Raw genomic sequence first — 7548 nt, forward strand, 5'->3', positions numbered from 1 at the left:
TAGAAGGAGTGAAGACTTAGGAATTGTCTATGTGAAATAAATATTAGAAATAAATAAAATAAATAAACTGAGTTGGGGAGATTTTTTTTTTTTTTCTGTTAGGAAAAGAGCAAGGAAGTATTTCTGTTTAGATTTAATGAGGGTAATTATTCTTCCTTACTGCCTTGCTTTGATTTCAGGGTTCACCCTAACCCATTTTCACAGGAAATAACTATTTGTTTATTGGCACTCCGGGGCAGGTAATGATTGCTGAGGTGGGAAAAAAAAATCCTGATTCTGAAGAGAAAAATATTTTATAGTAGAAATTGGGTGAGAAAATTAAGATTTAATTTATTTATGTATTTTCCATACTTGTAATATTTGTTAAAAGCCAAGTACTTTTAGTTGTACCTTTATTTAAACTAAAAGATTTTTTATCTTTCTTTTTGTGGGGGATTGGTTGTTTTGTTCTGGGGCCACCCTTGGAAGTGCTCATCATTATTCCTGCCTCTGCTCTCAGGGAATCTCTCCTGGTATGCTTGGGGAACCAAATGGGACACTGGAGATTGAAACTGAGTTGTCTGTAAGCAAGACAGGTTCCCCAGCTGCTGTAATATTGCTTCAGTAATTGTCTATCGTTTACTACAAACTTAATATTCTTTTTGTTTGTTTCTGGGACATATCTGACTGTGCTCAGAGCTTATTCCTGGCTCTGTGTGAAGGGATCACTCCCAGTTACAACTTGGCAGGCAGCTCTTTTTAATAAAAATAGAGTTTGGGGCTGGCGAGGTGGCGCTAGAGGTAAGGTGTCTGCCTTGCAAGCGCTAACCAAGGAAAGATTGTGACCGCAGTTCGATCCCCCGGTGTCCCATATGGTCCCTCCAAGCCAGGGGCAATTTCTGAGTGCTTAGCCAGGAGTAACCCCTGAGCATCAAATGGGTGTGGCCTGAAAAACCAAAAAAAAAAAAAAAAGAAAGAAAAACAGAGTTTATACAGAGAAGAATAAAGTGAGTTAGTTTACTCTAATCATATTCCCAAGCCCATTTTTAAAAATGTATTTAAATACTGGTTTACAGGGTTGTTCATAATACAGTTATTTTTCAGTTACAAAGCTGTTTTATGATTGAGTTTCAGTCATACAATGTCTAACACCCTTTACCACTGCATATTTCCCGCCACAAATGTCCTCAGGTTCCCTCCGCCCTCCTTGCCTTTTCTACCTGCTTCTAGCAGACATCATACTTCCCCCCCACCTTCCTTTTTTCTTTTTAGACATTGTGGTTTGCGATATTGTTATTTAAGGGGTATCAGACATATCACTTTGTCTCCTATCAGCACCCAGTTCTTGTCCAGAGTGATCATTTCAAACTCCTGTCATAGTGGTCCCTTCTTTTCCCTAACTGCACTCCTTCACTATTTGTGATAAGCTTCCTACCATGGACTGTGTCCTTCCCAACCTCTTCTCTAGTGTCTCTCTATATTACCATACTGTCTTTAAAAGAAATTTTATATATATATATAATATGTTTAACTCGTGCCCTAACCCTAACCCTTTCCCTCTGACTCATTTTGCTCAGCATAATACTGTCCATATTCATCCATGTATAAGCAAATTATAAGCATGTATAAGCATGACTTTATTTTTCCTAACAGCTGCATAGTATTCCATTGTGTAGATGTACCATAGTTTCTTTAGCCACTTATTAGTACTTGGGCACTTGGTTTTTTCCTGGATTCTGGCTATTGTTAATAGTGCTGCAGTGAACATAAGAATTCTGAGGGCTTTTCTACATTTTTGGGCTCCTAGGCATGGGTCATTTGGGAGCTTAATTTCTAGTTTTTGAGGAATTTATTTTCCATATTGTTTTTCAAAGTTTCAAAAAGTTTCAAAAACTTTTCAAAAAGGCTGGACCATTTCACATTCCTATGAGCAGTAAATGAGTCCCTTTCTCTCTGCATCTATCCCAGCACTGGTTGTTCTTGTTCTTTGTGTTATGTACCAATACCAATCTCTGTGGTGGGAGATGCTATCTCGTTTTCTGTTTTGATTGGTTTCTCCCTGATTAGTGATGCGGGGCATTTTTTCATGTGCCTTTTGTCTATATTTCTTTGTTGAGGAAGTGTCTTCATCTTTTGCCATTTTAAGATGAGCTAGGTGTTTTTTCTTATATATCTTAGATATTAACCTGTTATCAGAGCTTCATCTTTTTTGTTAGAGATTGTCTAGTTGGAGTTTTGTTGTTATTTGTTGGTTGGGTTTTGAGCCACATTGGCAGGGACTATGCCTGGTTCTGTGCTTAGGAGTGATTTTCTGGGGGTGCTCAGGGGACTATACTGTGGTGCTGAGGATTGAGTCAGTGCCAGTCATGTGCAAGGCAAGTAGGTAGAAACCTACTATATTACCTCACCAGCATATTCTGTGTAGTATTTGCCTGTCTCCAGACGTATAGAGGTTTTTTGAAAACAAATGGCTTATATTGGACATACCATATTTCTAATATACATAATTTTCTTTGACACTCCCCTCCCCCCCATTTTTCACTGTGTGTCACTACATAAGGATTTCTCTGTTGTTTGCTTCCCAATCTGAACTAATCCATTTGTCAACCTGAGATGTGTTCCCTAAGTTTGCTTCCTCCTGGGGGAGCCCAAGTTCTTGAATGAGCTACTCTTTTTCTTTCCCCATATTTGCCCAAATAAAGCCATTTTACTAAATTTTTCTTTTAGAAAATAATTCTGGGGATTGGCGCAATAGTACAGCAGATTGCATGTAGCTGACCAGGTTTGAATCCCTCCAGCATCCCATATGATCCCTCGATCACTGGTAGGAGTAATTCTTGAGCATTGCCCAAACAAAACAAAAATCAGCCAAACAAAAATTTTTCTTAGATATGCTTTTCTTTAAAAATCTTTATTTAAACACTTGGGTTTTAGTCAAAAAAGAAACCCCCCCTTCACCAATACAATATTCCCACCACCAAAGCACCCCATATTCCTCTACCTACACCCCCTGCCTGTATTTGAGACAGGCATTTTACTTCTCTCACTCATTAACATTGTCATGGTAGTTGTTAGTGTTCTAACTGCACTCACCCCTCCTCGAGGTGAGCTTCATATTGAGAGCCGGTCCTTCTGGCCCTCATCTCTGGGCATTATTATATAATAATGTCTTTTATTTTTCTTAAAACCCATATATATGTGAGACTATTCTGTGTCTCTCTCCCTCTGACTTATTTCACTTAGCATAATAGTTTCCGTGTCCATCCATGTATAGGAAAATTTCATAACTTCATCTCTCCTGATGGCTGCATAATAGTCCATTGTGTATATGTACCACAGTTTCTTTAACCATTCATTAGATATGCTTTTTTAAAAAATAATTTTTAATTGATCAAAGTTGTTCATGATTGTTTCAGTTATACATATCCAACACCAGTCCCTTCACCAGTGCACATTTCCCACCATGCGTGCCCCCAGTTTCCCTTTCCTACTCCATGTACTCCCCCCTCTCCCTCCTCCTGCCTTCTCTATGGCTGACATTTTTCTTTTCCCTGTCTCCCTTTTTTTCCTTTAAACATTGGTTTACAATATTGTTACCAAAAGGGAATCATACACATCACTGTACTTCCTTTCAGCACTTTCTAGAGTGATTATTTCCAGCTATCATTGTCATAATGGTCCTTTCTCTGTGTCCTGTTACTGCACTCCCCTGTTCTTTGTGGCAAGCTTCTCACCATGAACGAGTCCTCCTAATCTCATTCCTATTATCTTTGGATATTATTATCATATCTTTTTTTAATTATCCCACAAATGAGTGTGATCATTCTGTCTAACCCTCTCTTTGTGACTCATTTCACTAGCATCATACTCCGGATAATTATGAACTTTCATTTAATTGTTTCCTTACCGATTAGCATTTAAATGATTTTTTAAATTTTTATTATAGGTCATTTAAAATGTTTGTTGACTGTCAGGTAATATTAGTAAACAAAGTAAAACATTTTGGCATGGCTAGAGAGAGTATAGAAGGTAAATCACTTTCCTTGCATTCTTCCAATCTAATGGATTCTATTCTTGTTTGTTTGTGTTTGGGCCACACTTGGTGACACTCAGGGGTTATGTGCTCAGGAATCGCTTCTGGCTTGGGAAGCTGGGGGATCAAATGTGGTCTGTCCTGGGTCAGCCGTGTGCAAGGCAAGCACCCTACTACTGGGCTTCTGCTCTGGCCCTGATTCTATTCTATTCTTTTTGTTTGTTTGTTTGTTTGTTTGTTTTTGTTTTTTGGGTCACACCCCACAGTGCTCAGGGGTTACTCCTGGCTCTATGCTCAGAAATCACTTCTGGCAGATTTGGAGGACCATATGGGATGCCGGGATTCGAACCACTGTCCTTCTGCATGTAAGGCAAACGCCCTATCTTCATGCTATCTCTGCGATTCTATTCTTGACTCCACATTTGGCCCTCAAAGCACAGAACCAGAAGTCATTACTTTAAGAGTCACCACTGAGTAAAAAAGCCATGAGTAACCACTGGGCATGGCTTCAAAATTAAAAAAATAATGTGTCTTCCATACTTCCCTCTATTTTTAGTTACTTTCTTTTGGAGGCAGGCAGATAGAAAGCAAATAAGATCTGTTAGTGAGGACTTTGAAGTGGAAGAGTTTGGGAATTAGGAAGTGACACTAGGTGTATTAATTTTAAAGTTGAGTCAGGAAATTTGAGGAGAGACCTGTTGAATGTGAAGTAATGTGCTCTGAAGCTATTTCTTTGTGGAAAAGGAGGGGAAGAGAACATTTGGGGAAGAGGAGAGGTACAAAGCCCTGAGCTATAGACTGGCTCTTGATGATAGGAGAACAGTCAGTCCATTGCGGCTGGAGTCAGTTGGCAAGATGAGGTTGTGGAGGGTAGCAGTGTGAGGGTGGATATATGGTGGATATTTCAGACCAATGTTTTGTACTTGGAATGGATCACAAGCTTGTAAGGTCTTGAATAGAATTAAGATGTAGCCTGATTTAGATCTGGAATGAATTTTTTTCCTTTTTTTTTTTTTTTTTTTGCTTTCTTGATAATAAACTATTGAGCTGGACAATTTAGGAGCCTCTTCTCCAGGTAAGAGGACCTGGTTAATTCTGTATCGGATTTAGGAGAGGGTGGCAGATCAGTTGCTGCTTGTAATTTTAAGCCTAAATAATTGAAAAGTTAAGAGTTGCTATGAAAAGACATGGGGAAGATTACAGTAGGCAAGACTAGAAAATTTGACTTTAGGGTACATACTTTATTATACTCCATTATATCCAGATTTATCATTTTAATTTATTTTGTTTTGGGCTACACCCATCAACGCTCAGGGCTTACTCCTGGCTCTGTACTCAGGAATCACTTTGGAGGTACTCCAGACCATATGGGATGCCAGAGATAGAACCCAAGTTAGCTGTGTGCAAGGCAAGTGCCCTGACTGTCTGTGCTATCTCTCTCTAGTATGATATTCAGCTTTTGAGTGAGCCCTTGGAAATGTCATTTTGGAGCTTAGTGGGGAGGTCAGGGCTAAGGACATAAATCTGGGAGGCATACAATATGTTTACTAATGCTGGTTAAAGTTCTGAGCTAACCTAGCGGGTAATACAAAAAAGCGAACTTAGACCCCCAGCTAATATCATGTACGAAGGTAAGATCCAAATGAATTAAAAACCTTGATATCAGACCTGATACCTTGTATATAGAACAACATGTAGGTAAAACACTCCATGACATTGAGACTAAAGGCATCTTCAAGGAGGAAACTGCACTTTCCAAACAAGTGGAAGCAAAATAAATAGATGGGAATATATCAAGGTCAGAAGCTTCTGCACCTCAAAGGAAACAGTGCCTAGGATACAAGAGCCACCCAGTGAGTGGGAGAAATTATTCACCCAATACCCATCAGATAAGGAGCTAATATCCAAAATATACAAGGCACTGACAGAACTTTACAAGAAAAAAAACATCTAATCCCATCAAAAATTGGGGAGAAGAAATGAACAGACACTTTGACAAAGAAATATAAATGGCCAAAAGGCACATGAAAAATTGCTTCACATTACTAATCATCAGGGAGATGCAAATCAAAACAACGATGAGGTACCATCTCACACCACAGAGATTGGCACACATCACAAAGAATGAGAACAAGCAGTGCTGGTGGGGATGTGGAGAGAAAGAAACTTTTATCCACTGCTGGTGGGAATGCCATCTAGTCCAACTTTTCTAGAAAGCAATATGGAGATTCCTCCAAAAACTGGAAATTGAGCTCTCCCATATGATTCAGCTATACCACTCCTAGGAATATACCCTAGGAACACAAAAATAAAATACAAAAATCTCTTCCTCACACCTATATTCATTGCAGCACTATTTACAGTAGCCAGACTCTGGAAAGAACCAAGATGCCCTTCAACAGATGAATGGCTAAAGAAACTGTGGTACATGTAAACAATGGAATCTTATGCAGTCGTCAGGAGAGATGAAGTCATGAAATTTTCCTATACATGGATGTACATGGAATCTATTATGCTGAGTGAAATGAGTCAGAGGGAGAGAGATAGATGCAGAATAGTCTCACTTATCTCTGGATTTTAAGAAAAATAAAAGACATACTTGCAATAATTTTCAGAGACAGAGGAGGGCTAGAAGTTCCAGTCCACTACATGAAGCTCACCACAAAGAGTGGTGTGCAGTTAGAGAAATAACTACATTGAGAACTATTCTAACAATGTGAATGAATGAGTGAAGTAGAAAGCCTTCTAGAGCACAGGCGGGGGTGGGATGGGGAGGAGGGAGATTTGGGACATTGGTGATGGGAATGTTGCACTGGTGAAGGGGGGTGTTTTTTACATGACAAACCCAACCACAATCATGTTTTTAATTAAGGTGTTTAAATAAAGATATTAAAAAAGTAAAAAATTTTAAAATAATAATAAAAAATGGGGAAGTCCACAGCGTATTCATGTTTCGACATTTGGTGGTGGTATAAAAATTTAAAAAAGGGAGATAACAGGCAGGAAGAGATAGCATGGAGATAAGACATTTGCCTTTCATGCAGAAGGTTGGTGGTTTGAATCCCGGCATCCCTTATGGTCCCCGGTGCCTGCCAGGGGTGATTTTCTGAGAATGGAGCCAGGAGTAACCCCTGAGCGCTGCTGGGTGTGACCCAAAAACAAAAACCAAACAAACAAAAAGGGAGATAGCATGAAGCCCAACTGAAAAATCTGATTTGGAACCAACTTTGATCTAAGTCATTTTCTTGCTGATTTAAATGTGCTTTATAGTTTTCCACAGTTAATGTTCCCAATTGCATAATATTTTACTGTGTGTTTTAATGTAATAGACTGTTTTCAAAATGTATGTCTGTATAAATGTTCTTGTTCATGTGTTTAGGGAAAGAATAGGAACAAAGTTTCAGGAAAAAAAAATGCTTGGTTAAATAGCATTAAGAAGAATAGGAACAAGAATAAAAAAGAATAGAAACAGGAAGTTCCAGGATAGTGCTTGGTTAAATAAGCATTAAGGAAATTTTAAGTTACAGGTGTATTTT

Source organism: Suncus etruscus, chromosome 12 (assembly GCF_024139225.1).
Source record: "Suncus etruscus isolate mSunEtr1 chromosome 12, mSunEtr1.pri.cur, whole genome shotgun sequence".
Taxonomy (NCBI): Eukaryota; Metazoa; Chordata; class Mammalia; order Eulipotyphla; family Soricidae; genus Suncus; species Suncus etruscus.